Genomic DNA, 16132 nt, shown 5'->3' with positions numbered 1-16132 from the left:
TGCGGCTCTTGATGTCAGGGTCATGAGTTCCAGCCCCACACTGAGTGTAGAGCTCACAAAAAAAAAAAGAAGAAAATGTTTATAAAACAATATAAAATATTTATCTGAAAAGAACCACAAACATCAAACTTAATGGTAAAAAACTTCGGAGGCCTTCCTTTTAAATGGCACTCTTCTGGGGAGCCTGGGTGGCTAGTCGGTTAAGTATCTGACTCCTGATTTCGGCTCAGATCATCTCAGGGTCATAAGAGCTAGCCCCGAGTCCGCTCTGCACAGGGCATGGGGCCAGCTTAAGTTTCTCTCTCTCCCTCTCCCTCTGCCCCTCCCCACCTCCCTCTCTAAAAATAAATAAATAAATAAATAAATAAATAAATAAATGCAATCAGACTAGTAAAATTCAGTAAAAGTAACAAACAATAAAAACATAAAAATCATTTTCTAATAAAATGTCAAAAATAGAGAAAAATTCATACACAATAGCCTTCCTCCCACATGTGTAAATGTACATCACAATCTATATCAAAGAAAACTACAGAATGTTTCTGAAGTACATAAAATGAAAGTTTGGATAATTGGAGAGGAATATCAAGTTCCTAGAGGGGAAAACTTCATGTTGTAAAGATAGCACCACTCTCTGAATTACCCTATAAATTTAATGCAATTTTTTTTTTTTTTTAAGATTTTATTTATTTATTTGACAGGGAGAGACACAGCGAGAGAGGAAACACAAGCAGGGGGAGCGGGAGAGAGAGAAGCAGGCTTCCTGCGGAGCAAGGAGCCTGATGCGGGGCTCGATCCCAGGACGCTGGGATCATGACCTGGGCCGAAGGCAGACGCTTAACGACTGAGCCACCCAGGTGCCCCTAAATTTAATGCAATTTTAATAAACATTCAAATCATCACTTTTGGAGATTAGGGGATTTATAAGTTCACTTTAAGTTTTATCTGGAAGAATAAATGGGTGATAATCATCAAGTAGTTCTGAGGAAGAACAATACATACATTGAAAAATAACTTCATAATTTCAAAATAGCAGGGTATTGATATCAAAATAGACATGTGGATCTTCAGAACTTAATGGGAAGTCCAAAAACAGATCCATGTGGGGGCGCCTGGGTGGCTCAGTTGGTTAAGCGTCTGCATTTGGCTCAGGTCATGATCCTGGGGTCCTGGGATTTAGCCCCGCATTGAGCCCCACATTGAGTCCCGCATTGGGCCCTGCATCGAGCCCTGTGCTCAGTGGGGGAGTCTGCTTGTCCCTCTCCCTCTCCTTCTGCTCTTCCCTCTTGCTTGTGCTCTCTCTCTCCCAAATAAATAAATCTTAAAAACAACAACAGACCCATGTGTATACTGGTATACTGGAAATTATACTATGACAGAGAGGCATTTCAAGGTAGCAAGGAAATGATGGCCTATTCAGTTAAAAATATTAGATAATTAATTATAACTTTTGAAAAAATGAGAGTCCTACTTCATATCATCCCTAAAATAAATGCCAAATGGATTGAAGATTCCAGTATAAAAGTACTGAAAATGGGGTGCCTGGGTGGCTCAGTCGTTAAGCGTCTGCCTTAGGCTCAGGTCATGATCCCAGGGTCCTGGGATCGAGCCCCACATCAGGCTCTCCGCCTCGCAGGAAGGCTGATTCTCCCTCTCCCACTCCCCCTGCTTGTGTTCCTGCTCTTGCTATCTCTCTCTCTCTGTCAAATAAATAAATAAAATCTTTAAAAAAAAAAAGTATTGAAAGCTTGCATTATTTGAAGTATATATATTTTCCTCCTCCATTTATTTAGTAGCTGACGTCACAGAGGACATGTGCTAGATGCTGCAGCGTACTGCCTGGATTCCTGCTTCAGGGCCCTGGCACTGTTCCCTCCGCTTTCAGGGGTGTTGACTACTAACGGCTCAAAGCTACATTCTTTGTGTGAAATGCCCTCAGCTCAGTGGCTCTCAACTGGGGACAATTATGTCCCCAGAAGATATTTGGCAATATTGGGAGGCATCTTGATTGGGGCGGGGGGCGGGTGGGGAGGAGAGTGCTACTGAAATTTAGTAGGTAGAGGCCAGGACTGCTGCTGAACATCCTAAAACGCAGGACAGCCTCTCTCCCCCAGCAAGGAATTACCCAGTCCAAAATAGCAATAGAACCACTGTGAAGAAATCCTGACTTAGCCAGAGGAAGCTGTCTTGCTCAATGTGACACCCCCTCCTGACTGCAGTGGTACGAAAACCTGGCCCCTCTGCCTCAATTCGGGGTCACTCAGAAGGACCATCCCAGCAACAGTACTTTTTATGGGATCGCCTGAAGTTTCTATTGCAACTACATTCACTGCAGTTCTATTTGTCCTTCTGCCTATTTCTGCTTCCTGTACTTTTTACAGGTGTTATTTCAAGAAATCCCCCCAGTAAACATCTTGCAAGCAAATATGTGTCTCGGTTTGGTTCTCAGGAACCTGACCTAAGACAGGTGGCTAGGAATGATCCCAGGAAACGGACTGTAAAATAGAACTGTGAGGCTGGCTTCTGCACTGTCCAACTGGCAGACCCCACAACTGGTGGTAAGTGGAGAACAGACAGGCCCTGGCATGCCATCAGGGTCAGGCCAGGACTTCATTTTAAGAGCAGAAGAGTCAGAGACAGGGTTCATTTTTTAACCCTAGCAAGTCTCCTTTACCAAGATCAGGCCCTGACTGAGGAGTGGGATTCTGGGACTTGACACCTGTACCATTGCACTCAAGAATTTTAAAAACACAAATGAGTCTGAATCCTCTAGATCTTCAGAAGGGAACCGCTCCTCCCTGCCAAAGGCTAGAGCCCTTGCACCTCACCTGAAGATGATGCAGAGGCCTCTGCTAGCTTAATCAAACGGGTCCTCCTTGGGATCGATGCCCACCTCCTTCCTGGCTACCAGATCAACAACCAGGATCAAGTCACAACACAACCCAGCTAGGGAAATGCTTGGGACTGTAAGGGAGGAAAGGGATTATATGCTGAAGGAATTTGTGAACTGACCTACAAATGTATTGGCAGAAGCCAGGACAGTGTTATGGGATTGGATCCTAAAGATTCTGGATGAAAGGAGGTGAAATGGAAAGTTAGATAAAGGAGAGTTTATTAGTATACGAATACTTGCCTGGGACACAGGATTTAATTCCTGGCAACAACCCCAGGTGTCAGTGCTAATAGGCTGTAGGAAGCTTAAAGAAAGCGATATCCCACATTAGAGGAAAGAAGTCCATCACAGATGGAATCAAAAGTCACAGAGTAATGGGTATGTCAGAACAGATATACTATGTAAGACTAGAAATCAGCACTGATAGACAGGGCCTGGGGGACACTGCGTTTGCCAAAGTGATAAGGAATGTACTCATGAGGAGGCGACCAGCATTGTTGAGAAGCCTAGTGATGGCTATCCTCTGTAGGCCATGGCTCATGGCAAGAAATTTATTACAACACTGGTGATAGTAGAATGGGGCTAATTATATCCTGAAAATACAGAGGCTAGATGGTGGCATTTAACTCTCAAAAGTAAGGTGAACACAAAAGTAATGAGCAGTCATGTCAGAGTAGCAGCCAGCAGAGTGTGACCTTCAGAAAAGTCTGGAGATGGTTAATAGAATATGGTGTTCCCAGGGGCAGGATAGATGTCAGCTACAAGGGTATTACTTAATTTATATACTCAAAAGAAATCAAGAATGAATGAGAGCAGCCATTCCAATAAAACCAAACCAAACCATGATCCTCTGCCTAGTTTCTGGACCTGAGCCAGTTCCCAGACCCTAAATCCATTCACTGAATGAAAGACTATGACCCTGCAGTGTCACAACTGGTAGATGCAGTAATGATCCCCATCATCCTTCCCCAGTGAGACCTATGGCCCTTTACTAAGGTAACTGTAGAGTGGATGATGAGGAACACACAGATACTTCAGTGACAAGAATAGAATCCTGACCAGCTCAACCTAGGACCGATGGAACTGTGATCTAGCTAGCGGTCATTTTGCTAGTCACTGAATGTTTATTTGTAATGAACATATTTGGGAGTTGGAAGAAACTTGACTTTGTTTCATTCTTTTCTGGAGTAAGATCCATCATAGTTGGAAAGGCCAAGTGGAAGCCTCTAACCTGCTTCCCTACCTGCCAAGCTATTAATCAACTACATTATCACATCCTGGGGGAGGGGGAATGGCAGAGATGAGTGTCACCCTTAAAGACATAAAGGATGCAGGGGCAGTGATCCCCAAAATATCCCCAAGTCTGGCTCAATACAAAAAAAAAAAATAGGTGAATTCTAGAAGATGACAGTGGACTATGGCAAACTCAACCAAATAGCAGTCTCAACTGCAGCTACTATGTCAGATACAGTATCTTTGCTGGGAGAGACTAACACAGCTTTGGGTACATGGTATGAAGCCAGTGATCTGGCTAGAGGGATCAAAGTAGTGTGCATTCTTGTGGGACAAATAATGGTGTCATTTACATTCTTGGCCCAGAGTTATGTTAACTCTCCCACCCTCTCCGATAATCTGAAAGTACCTGGAAAATCAGCATAGTCCACAGAACATCATAATGATTTACTACGTTAATGGCATCCTATTAACAAGACCATTTGAGTAAAAAGTGGCAAATAATTATAGAATTAGTTAAGACAAATGCAACCCAGAGGATGAGAAATAAACCCTATGAAAATTCAGGGGCCCACCCAATTAGTGATGTGTTTAGGGGCCCAGTGGTCTGGAGTATGCCACTATATCCCTTCCAAAATAAAGGACAGATCATAGCATCTTGCACCTTCCATCACTGAAAAGGAAGCAAAACATTTGATAGGCTTCTTTGGGTTCTGGAGGCAGGATATTGCATACGTGGGAATACTGTAACAGTCACATACTGGATGACATAGAAGGTTGCCAGTTTTGAGTGAAGCCCAGAGGAGTAAAGGCTATGAGGCAGTTCTGGGTTGAGATGCAAGCAACTCTGCCATTTGGGCCAAACAACATGGCAGACCCTATGGTATTTATAGTTGGAAAAGACACCATGTGGAGTTTATGGCAACCACCAATAGAAGATTTATAATGTAGATCTCTAGGACTATAGAGCAAGGACATGCCATCTATAGCACAGAACTCCATACCATTTAAAACTAGCTCCTGGTGTGCAACAAGGTCCTGGTAGAGATGAAAACCATGAGATATAAATTGACCATATGGCAAGAGTTAAACCGGATTTTGTCAGAACCACCAAATCATAAGGACCCAGAAGAACTCTATCATAAGATGGAAGTGGTATATCTGAGATTGGGTATGAGCAGGGCTAGAGTGCATACGGTAAGCTTTTAACAGCAGTTGACCCAGAACCCAGGTCATTCACCACTGTTGCACCAGAACTTCTCCCTCAGCTCATACCTATGTCAACATGGAGGGGCTCCCTTATGACCAGGTCACAGAAGAGGAAAAAAAGGACAAGCTTGGTTCATGGATGTATCACCTAGTATATGGGTACAAGCCAAAAAATGATGGTTTCTATAGATTCCTACTCACATATGGTCCTAAAAAAGAGTGCTCAGGGTAAATCCTCCCAATATACAGAACTTTGGGCCTCTACCGTGTGTGGAAAGAGAAGTGGCTTAATATAAGAATATTAATAGACTCATGGGAAGTAGCAAATGGCTTACCTGGCTGGTCAAGAGCCTAGAAAGAAAGATTTTTAAGATTTTTAAGATCTGGGATAAGGATATCTGGGAAAAAACATTTGGATGAACTATGGGAGGGCATGTGTCTTAGCTTAGGCTACATGACAAAATACCATAGATTAGGTGGCTTAAACAACAGAAACTTATATTCTCACAGTTCTGGAGGCTGGAAGACCGAGTTCAGGGTGCCAGCATTGATCCAGAGTGGGTTCTGGTGAGAACTCTCCTTTTGGCTTACAGATAGCCACCTTCTTGCTGTGTGCTCTTCGTATGTGCAGAGAGAGTAAGAGTAAGCTCTCTGGGTGTCTCTTCCCATCAGACCAGGTAGGGCCCCATCCTCATGACTTCATCTAATCCTAACCACCTCTCAAATGTCCTATCTCCAAATGCCATCACAGTGGGAATTAGGGCTTCAACAAGAAGTTACAAACATTCAGACCACAACAGCATGAGTGTGAAGATATTTGTATCTCAAGTTAATACCCACTAGTGAGCATCAGTAATGAAGGGCACTAAGCACCCAGAGAGAAGACTCAACAATGAAATCAGTTAATTTCTGTTATCCTGATGCTGGTACAATGGGCTTATGGGTAGTGTAGCTTTGGGGGCACAACTGGAGATGTTATGGGCCTACCAGCATGGCCTCCCCCTCACAATTCAGGCCAGTTATTTCTGTTGCTGAATGTCCAACCAATAACAGAGACCAGAGCTGAGTCTCAAATAGGGCATATCACATGAGGAAACTGCATTGTGGGGACCTGATTACACTGGCCGTTTCTACCGTGGAAAGGGCAGCAATTCATCTTGATTGGAAATGATATCTATTCCAGGCACAGATTTGCCTTTCCTGCCTATGAGGCCTTGGGACGTACTTCTCTCTGAGGGCTAAGAGTGATCTACCAACATGGGGTCTCACATAACATTGCCTTGGACCAAGGGTCTGTCTTTACAGTGAAGGAGAGATATCAGTAGGCAAATACCACACCGTCTGTAAGATGCTGTCCGTAAAGAGTAAGGTAAAACAATAGGTAGAGCAGCCTTTTCAAGGCTGGCTGAAGTCAGCTTCTTTTGAGGCCAGCTTAGCCTCGATGCCCTGCAACTATGGGGCAGCATCCCCTAGGACATGGTATATACCAGAAATCAATCATCACCATGTAGTTATATGTCCTTAATGGATAGAAAATATTGAACTGGGAATGAAGAAATAAAACTAGGGGTGGTTCTGCTTGCCAACACTCCCAGTGATCTGCTCTGGTTCTATGAAAATAAGAGTCCTAATTCCTAGAGGGGAATACTTCTACCAGGGGACACAATAAGAGTCACTTCAAGCTTGAAGCAATAGCTTCTGCTTGGTCACTTTGGGCATCTTGTAAGAGACCAGTAAGCAAAGAAAGTCACCATCCTGACAGACAATTGACTTTAACCATTAGGAGAAAACAGAGCTGCTATTATACAATGGGACTTTTAGAAGTTTGTTACTCAGATGAGTCAACAGGATTTGTTTTTGTATTCTCCTGCCCGATTTTGACAATAAGAAGACATATGCAGTAGCCATGGTCTAAAAAGTGCATGGTGACCAGGAGTTCATACCCCTCATGGTTGAGGGTCTTAATTACCCTGCCAGTTAAGTGATCTAGACCAGCAGAGGTGCTACCCAGGAGTAAAGGAAATCTAGAATGGGTAATACAGGAGGAAGACATGAGTATCAGATATGGTCCTTGAGACCAGTGACAGCAGCAGGGGTTGTTGTGTTTTTTCTACTAATATTCCCCTTGGAAATGTAGCCAAGAAGCAACACCAACCAGAAACCTGGAGAAGCCGTTTCCAGATGAAGTGAACTTACTGTAAAAAGCAAATGGTTCCAAGAAGCACATAGCTGAGACTATCGTGGATGCTATAGTGTATTACCCAGATTCCTCCCTTCAGAACCAAGATACTCATCCCCCAATCTCAGATATTTGTATCTCAAGTTAATACCCCCCACCCATTCCTTTCTGGAAGTTTCCCTGGGCCAAAGAGAGCTGCCCTACCCAAGGCTATGCTCCCTCCATGGAGGCAGCCTGCATCCAATGACTGGTCAATGCAGGGACATAAAAGCCAGATCCCCTTGCCTCAATTTGGGGCAACTCTTAAAGACTATCCTCATCCCAGAGCACCCCAGAGGATTAGCCGAGACCTCTATTACAATTGCATCACAGCTCAACTTCTTCCTCTGCCAAGTCTTGCTTCTCCCACTTCCTCACACTCCCCAAAAAGTCTCTTGTGTACAATCTCCAAATCAGAGTCTGTTTCTAGAGAAACTGACTTTAGCCAGCATTGAAGGCACTTACATAATAGCAGGGTGGTGTTTTCTTCCAGACTTAGACCTGTTAGACTATATGCTCCAAGATTACAATATTTTATTTTCCATTTATTTTTTTAAGCTTCTCATCACCTACCACATTATATTACACTCAACAGGTACTGCATAGATGATTCACAATGAGTTAGCTCCCTAATTAGTCAACTCTGCTTGATTCTCAATGGGATGTATGGAATCTATGCATTTTCCTGGATATCTCTGGAAATCTCCATTGTCCTTCAAATGACTCCAGAAGTTTCAGCTTTATAGAAGCTTTTAAAAGTCACACATAAAGCACTGTTAACCTGGAGGGAAGGAGAAGAGAATAGGATACTTCTTTTTTTCTCTTCTGCCAGATTAACCACTTAGAAGAAAGCTTTAAAGAAAGCAGAGAGTCAATCTCATAACTGAGAAAACAATCTTAAATGAAAAGGTAAGCATATTTGTTATCTGGAATAGAGAAAGAATTGGTATTTTATAATCCTTCCTACCGCACTCATTAAACCATGGAAATTATTGAGATACCTCAAATTTGACAGACATATCCCTCCAAAATTTATTCTGATCCATAATCAAGACTGATTAAAGTTTCCTCACAGACATGGTATTGTGCTGAGGGCTGTACTATGTGAGTCAAGCAAGTTTGAATGTAGTAACAGGGAAAAATCCAAGAGTAAAAATGCAGTCAATGAAAATCGCTCTTTCCTATTTGCTCACACCAGACCTGCCTCTAGGATAGAGTCTAGACTAGCACTGTGTATCAGCCCTGCCAAACACCAGAGGCTGGCCCCACTGCTGCCCTCACCAAGTCTGCAAATAAGCGACAGGTGATCTCCACAGGCTTCTAACAGGCTATCAGGTCACACACAGTACTTTGCTCGGAAAAACTCACTTATGTATCTCATCGCTGATCAAATTTAAGTACTTCATATTTACAGTTTAAAAGCCTAAAATGGGTTAGTTTATCATAGCCCAGCTTCATGACACTGATGCATGTGCTTGTACCGAGTGGCTATGAGCTTGGTGCTCTTTGATTTAGGTGCAGGAAGCTTTTATTTTTGAATCTCTGCCTACTCATGGCAATACATCAAACAATCAGTTTTAATATCTTTAGGGTTAAGTGCACTCATGTAATTTAGAATTAAATGATTTTTATTAAGCACTTTTATAGACTATCTACATGCTATACAACTACACTGATTAAGGATCATGGTGACTGGTAAAACAGCAGTCCCTATGAATTAGGGAAGCATTAGTGAAATGCATTTTCTGAATGCATTCAGTACTAAGTAACTCAAATGTCACATGAGAGTCCAAATGAAAATTTCCCTCCACAAAGCAAACACACAGATGAACCGAGTGGGCTATACTCGATTCTAATAGTGACATATCACTGGTGTGTGGTCTTTCTGCTTCTCCTGTCCTATATTCTCCCCCTACTGTACTCTCACTTCAGCCCCACCCCCCTCAACTTCTAAGTTTGATTATTTCTCTTTGAGGCTGCTAGGAACGGGGCTGGAAGTGGGGCAGTAGTCAACCTACCCAGGCCCCCTTCCCCTTGTAAAAAATTTGCAGGAGAGCTGCTCACCAGCAGAGGGCAGCATAAATCTTTTGCCATGCACATGCTCAGAGAGGCTCTGGACATCAACAGCCTCTAGAGGGAAACTGGGACCTGGGGTTGTCCGGTAGGTGCCATGGGGTCACCATGTGATTCTTTGTGCTGTTGAACCCAATCACCTTTCCAGTTCATGGCTACTTGATCAAAACTAATGAAAGCTTCTCTTGTCTACTCTTTCAGTTGGGCATGGTTGCAGAGGCCATGGGGAGACACCTGGGTTTACTCTACAATTCTCTGAAGAATCACAGAATTTCATTTTTGACTCAAGAGTTTTTTGTTTGTTTCCTCTTTGTTTTTGTTTCTGGGGTGTGTGGATGGGAGGAGCTTCCTCCTGAAAAAGGCAAACCACACAAATTCTTGAAAGAGAAATTCAACTAGTGGCTATATAAACTGGCAAACCTTTTTCCTTACCTACATCAGAAGGATATCTGAGTCAAAGGGATCTTATTAGATGTTATTGTAACTTATTCTTCCAACTAGCTCAAGTGGTTGCTTTTGTAAAGCTGTCAGGTCTCAGTTGTAAGAGGAAAATGTCTCTCAGCACAGTGATATGGGGTTGATGATAGCAGTAGTCCCTAAAGGTCAAGACCAAACCAGGCAAATAGGACAAATATTCTTTCCTTTATGGGGAATTAATCTGATAAGGTGAATGTTTGTTGTTACACTTACTTTACCAGTGACACATCTTTCACCAGTGGGGATGACTATACTCTCATTACATTCTCTTCAAGGAATGAAAGTATTCCTCCTGATGCTATGGACTGAGTTGAGAACTTCAGCTCGTATCTAGATCAAACCTGAGGCCTTGCTTGAGTTTGGAAGTGCTGGAAGGAGCCAGAAGAAGCTTCCTCCCGAGGGATGAGGGATAGTTGCACCCAGAGAGAGCAGTGGGGATCACCTACCTGGAAGTCTTGAAGAAAGGTTTGAGATGGGGGCTGGGGTAGGGAGACCAGAGCAGGGAGAGGGAACTAGATTGGGAGGACACCTCTGGCAGAAGTGAGCAGTTCAGAGAGCTGGGGGGGCACTGTCCTTTCTGGAAGGCCCTGGCCCTTGGTTGGTACAAGGGAACATCTAAATTAAACTTTTATTTCTCCCTACAACACCATTTAGAGAACTGCCTGACTCTTCAGTAAAGAACTTTGTTTTCTGTATTATAGCCCGAAGGGCTTGGCTTCATGAAGGCTGATAGGCTTGGGGCAGCAGAAAAACTACACCTTTGAAAGCCTTCAGGGCTAAAGGACAGGAGGAACACTGTTTCTTCTCTGTGGATTGCCTTTGACTATCAGAGGCACGGAGACCAATGACTCAAAATGGTCACAAGCATGAGAAATGCCAAGACTAATCTTTCTCAACTCTGCTGCTCCCTGCCTACTTCTTTGAGGTCACTCCAAGTTAAAATCATATTTTGTTTCTGACTTTCCTTCTAACTCAACCACTTCTCCCCTGAGGGTTTGCCTTTTTTGGGTAGGTGCCCCTTCTCTGCACTTCCACACCATGTACTCACACTTGCCATAGCACTTATCAACAGTATGGAAATTTCCTTTCTAGACTGTAAGCTGCGTGAGGGCAGGGATGCTGTTGGTTTTTTCGGCTCTAGCCCTACTGCATATCATTGTGCCTGTACAAAATAGGTAACCAAGAACTACATATTAGATAAATACATGAGTAGATTTACTTGCCTTATCACATCTAATCCTTACAACTTTTATTATTACCACCCATTTAACAGACGTGAAAGCCAAGGCTGAGGCAGTTACATAAATTTCTCAAGATTACCCAGCAAGTATATAATACAGGAGGAGGTGGTATGTGAATTGAATTGGGCCTTGAAGGGTAGGTAGAATTTTAACTGGTAAAGATGTAAAAGGGACCTTCTAAGAGGAGGTAAGCACGTGAATATAAGTATGGAAACAGCAAAACAAAGAGCATATTTGGAGACTGGTTATGATTCATTTTGGGTTGCAAAAAGGTATGGAGATTAGAGTAACAGTAGAGTCACAATATGAGTGGATAACGTTGAGCATTTAATACATGTCAACACAATTCTAAGCACGTATATGTAAAAAATACATTTGTGAATAGTAAAAAAAAAAAGTTAGAGGAACAGAGGGCACAGTGAAGGGTAAGACTCCCTCCTCTGCCTGTATCTTCTTCTACCTCATTTCCCCTCTCCTGAAGCACCCACTGCTGATGGTTTTTTGTATATCTTTCTACAGATTCCTATTCTATGCATATGGAAACATATGGATATATTTTTTTACAGAGTCAGGTACTAATCTACTTTTCTACTCCCTTTTTGTTTCACATTTAATGCATTAGAGATCAACTCATATTATGGAGCTGCCTCATTCTTTTTAACTGCCTCTTAGTATTTCATTATATGGATGTGCTATAATCTATTTAACCAATTCCTTCCTAATAGACATTTAGGATGTTGCAAATCTTTTGCTATTACAATCAACTACATCAAATATCTTTATATGTTTTGCTTTGAACTCGTGTGTGAATATATTTGTAGGCAAATTCCTAGAAGCAGTATTGATGGGTTACAAGGAACATACACTTTAACTTTGCACGGATATTATAAAACTGCTCTCCAAAGAAGTTATACTACCTTATACTCTTACCCACATCAAACTTTTTGATCTTTGCCAATTCGACAGGTCAAAAATGGATTTTCACTAGTGTTTCTAATTTGTATTTTCTCCTACTATGAATAAAATGAGCATTACTTGATATATTTTAAATATAATGAAATCTTATTTTGTAAAAATACAAATAGGATTTATAAAGTATATATAAATTTAAATATTTATTTAAATTAATTAAAATGTAATATAAAGTTTAAATATACATAATATTTTATAAAAATAAGCATTACTTGATATATTTTTCCTTTTTTCTGTAATTGTGTTCATTTTTTGTTTTTGAAATGTTGCTTTGTTGGTCTTTTTTATTGATTTGTATGGCCTCTTTATATATTAGGGGAAATTAGCCCCTTAGTATTACATGTCTTGCAAATATTTTTTCCGTTAATTTGTCATTATTCTTTTGATACTGTCCGTGGTGTTTTTGTGTTTTTATTTAAAAAAATGCTTTATTTCAGAAAATTTCAAACACATACAAAAATAAAGAGAATAGATTAATACATTTGTATGGACTAAATACCCAGCATTATCAATATACATACAAACTGAATTCATTTATTGCCATGCCTCCCTGTACTACCTCTCTTCCTCTGCCCTGCTGGATTATTTTAAAATAAAATATATCATTTTATGTTATTTTTTATCTATGGTAATTATAGTCCTGTAGTGACTTTAATTTTTGTGTAGTCAAACTTACTAGTCTTTCTTCTGTGGTTCTGCTATTTAGATCACCAGAAACTCCCTGAGAATATATATAGTCACAACAGATTTCTCAGGTGAATATTTTAAGATGAGTAAAACCAAGCCACGGAGAAGTTAGGGTACCTTGCCTAAGAGGACATAGCTTCTAAAGGGTAGGACTTGGGACCAAATCCTGGCCACCTAAACCAGGGTTCCATCTCCTGACCATAACACCATATCCCTGCCCAGTGAAGGTGTAATGGCCACGCTGAGCGAGACAGAGACCTCGCACTGGCATTCCTGTTCAGTCATGGCTGAACCTTCATGACAATCACATGTGGGCCGTCTGCTCCACATTGGCTTCTTCCACATGAGCTTTCGAAGGCGGTGCACTTTGGAGGGGAGGTGGGTGTCCCAGATCCCCCTGAGAATCTCATGAAAGAAAGTTCCCGGACCCTGGTCATAGGAAGCATGCATATTTACACACACAGACACAAACACATGTGCATGTGGGCACACGCACACACACACACACACAACCATGCACCAGCTGTAAGCACAGCCTCCAGGGATCTGCTTATCTTCATTCTGTCATCTCTGCATTAGGCAAGGAAACAGGCTCTTAATTATCATGAATCTGGATTGGATACTTACCAAGGTTTTTTGCCATTCAGTTCCCTAGAGAACAGTGCAGTTTGATTATATTTGTATTTATGGGCAGGTGAGGATGACCTATTTAATCAATACATCTAAAGGCTAAGAGGTAAGCTATATTATTCAGACTCAGTAACAAAGCTTATGCTAATTTAACCTGACATGTAGCATGTTAGGTTAATATGATTTGGATTACATGTATCATTTTTAGAAATTGATGTTTTTGTTGCTGGTTTCTCCTGACATTTTTGAACTATAATATGGAATGTAATACTCCTCCAACAAAGAAGGTAATTCTCACTAGTGAAGGTAATTAATGGTTATTTGATCATATTACAGCATAGAAATGATGTTTTTGCTACACAATAGGTTTTCTAATTGGTGATCCAAGGATGACCATGTTCATTTTCTGCCGATAGAGATTTCCTACTGTGCACGGCATTATCTCTTAATACTGTGATAGCAGCAAATGATGGTCATAGCCAGTAAGAAAATTAATTTACAATGCTTCAACAATCATTATAAAAGACCTAATAATGCTAATTTACGTGTAGGATGAGTCATCTAATTAGTTAATTAAATAGGACCTTGCTGCCAGTCTCCTACAATGGAGCATACTGTGTTACAGGTGTTTGATAGAGCTGAACAATGCCAAGGGAAGGTAAATGAACACATGCTGACCCCACTAATGCCTGCGATGTTTATAGTGATGAAAGCATGAGCAAAAGCAATTGCTTTACTCAAAGGAAGAACCAAACAACCAAATTTTAAATATTGTTATTTTGCTTCTATTTTATGAGGAAAAAGCTTTGTCGGCTTATTTCCTAGCTTTACAACTTCCAAAATGTCTTTAAATCTTGATTTGATTTCTGAAGTTCAAAATGCTCTCACAGGTTGATTACCCTTTGGATTTCCTTAAAGAAAATAATAAAATCATTGCCATCTATTGAAAACTACCACTATCACCCTCTCTTTAATTACTCTTAGTTGTAGTACTTGTATCTAATTTATAAAACTTGTATGCTCATGGAGGCCATAAACAAAAATGGGTTGCTAATTTTAATTAGCTTGTCTAGCTGGTGGTCCCACATAGCTGGGGATTCAGAAGTCCCAGTTACTTCTCCCCTTTCAGCCTTTGTTATTTCACACTAATAGGTTTTTGTATTTTTAGTCTGCCTTCATGTGAGAAGTACCCTGTCCCTTCAGTGAGTTTAGCTGCTTTTCCCTAGGCCTTGCCAGATGTCCTGATTCTTTTTTTTTTTTTTTTTTGACAGGGGTAGGGGGAGGACGAGCATTGGGACAACCAAAACATCACATATGTCTCATTTGAATGCAACATAATTGCTCAGAAAGAACATCTATCTTTACCAATAATGTGAAATACTCCTTTCTAACTGCCAGACTGGAATAACTAATTTTAAGTGTTTTGTATTATAGAGTTGGAATGGTTTCTTTTCTAAAAAAAGGCATTGAACGTGATTACAATAAAAGCTATCTAATGACTAAATGGAAATTCAACATTTTCTTAAAGAGTTTACAAAACCACAATAGATTTTCTTTCCGTCAATTCAGATATTCATAGGTCATCCAGTCTGGCCTTCTGTCACAGTACACCTAGAATTCCTTATTTTAAAATATTAATTAACTTTTAAACGTAAGTCTTTTAGCTCTGGATACAGTACTGCCTATATGAAGGAAATAACATACTGAGGTGAAGAATGGTGTTTCTTGGAATAGGTATTGTTTGCCAAGCTGTATCCAAGAGCCCTACAGAAAGTAGAAAAAGACATTATAGAAGAGTGAGCAGACATTTTTACAAGGTCACTTCATTCAGACTGGAAAGTGGCCAGCACAATGTCATTATTTACAACAGGATCTGGGAACACTTGAGGAAATTACAGACCATTTAGTTTTGATTCCATTGTGGGGGGCAAAGTCTTAGGAAGTATTTTAGGAGATTAAATGGGGAACACTGAGAAAAGCACAGCTTGATTAAAGATAGCCAATGCAGTCTCCGGAATGAAAAAGTCATGCTTCGATAATTTTTTGACTTCTTTAAGGAAGTAAATGCCAAGAAAAGCAAACGAATGCTTCAAAATTTTGTATTCTAAATTTCCAGGAATTGTTTATTAAAGTTTTGCTTGACAAATTAGCACAAAGAAGTGGTTCTTAAAATTGGAGAAATGCAGAGACAAAGATTGATAGTGCATTAAGTTGTTTTTAAAGTGAAAAGAAATCAGGCAATTATACCTTAGGACCAAAAGAATTTTACTGGAATAAGGACAATATAATAGTCTAAGTCGACTCCATTGTATTTACTATCAACATCAGCATCATATTGTTTTGGCATTTATTATGTACTTGTACAGAATTTTCCCTAAGACAGTGGGAAAACATGAAAACCCCTTTCAGGAATATACAGTCTAACAGAGACAACATTGATTCAGATAAGTAGACAAAAAACTAGAAAAACATATAATGAAAATTTAGTAAGGCTGACTC

At 40.7% G+C, this 16132-nt stretch overlaps 1 long non-coding RNA gene across 1 annotated transcript in view; it reads right to left on the bottom strand.

The window, feature by feature from the left end:
* Positions 1 to 11169: 11169 nt before the first annotated feature.
* Positions 11170 to 16132, bottom strand: part of LOC118543125 (uncharacterized) — a 28770-nt gene continuing 23807 nt past the window's right edge. The window contains exon 4 of the long non-coding RNA XR_013450172.1: positions 11170 to 11265. This is a non-coding gene — a long non-coding RNA (uncharacterized LOC118543125). The remainder of the gene's footprint in view (positions 11266 to 16132) is intronic.

The sequence above is a fragment of the Halichoerus grypus genome, chromosome 8, assembly GCF_964656455.1.
Source record: "Halichoerus grypus chromosome 8, mHalGry1.hap1.1, whole genome shotgun sequence".
Lineage (NCBI taxonomy): Eukaryota > Metazoa > Chordata > Mammalia > Carnivora > Phocidae > Halichoerus > Halichoerus grypus.
The sequence above is the reverse complement of the archived record's forward strand: the minus strand, read 5'-3'. Positions and strand labels throughout refer to the sequence as shown.